Source organism: Dipodomys ordii, unplaced genomic scaffold (genome assembly GCF_000151885.1).
Source record: "Dipodomys ordii isolate 6190 unplaced genomic scaffold, Dord_2.0 Scaffold138, whole genome shotgun sequence".
NCBI classification, from domain to species: Eukaryota; Metazoa; Chordata; class Mammalia; order Rodentia; family Heteromyidae; genus Dipodomys; species Dipodomys ordii.
In genome coordinates, this window is record NW_012267354.1 from 1,093,902 (window position 1) to 1,094,466 (window position 565).

Genomic DNA, 565 nt, shown 5'->3' on the forward strand with positions numbered 1-565 from the left:
GTCCTCCCGAGACCGAGGGCCGCGCATGCGCGTGGAGGAGCGCCGAAGCCCATGGCTCGCTGGGCGCCGCCACTCGGGCGCGCAGGCCGACGCGGCTGCACCGTCCAGGTTGCGGGTTCGAGTTCCGGATAGGTGTTGCCGGGTTCCCCGGTGGGGCCTGGGAGTCGCTGGTTGCCGGGTGAGGGTGGATGGTGGGTCTGTCGGCCTCACTTCCCCGGTTTTGGGGTCGATCCGGGTGGAGAACGGCGACTTGAGGCGAAGGCCTATTACGTGGCGGCCCCGCGGATCTCCGCGGATACGTCACTTCCGACCGGCTGAGGTCGGGCCTGTGAATGCTCTCGGGACTGGAGGAGTTCTGCCCTGGGTGAGGTTCCCAGGGCTGCCCCTCCGGTCCCCCTGGTCATCCGCCTGGGTCGAAACGATCCCCCTCTGCCGGCGGGAGAACAAGGCGGTACGGCGCGCGAGCCCGTTGGCCGCACTTGGCCGCAGCGATCGGACGCGGGTTGCAGCCTTGTTCTTCCCACTCGGGTTTGTGCCTTGTTTTCCTCCAAAGCAGATGATGCTT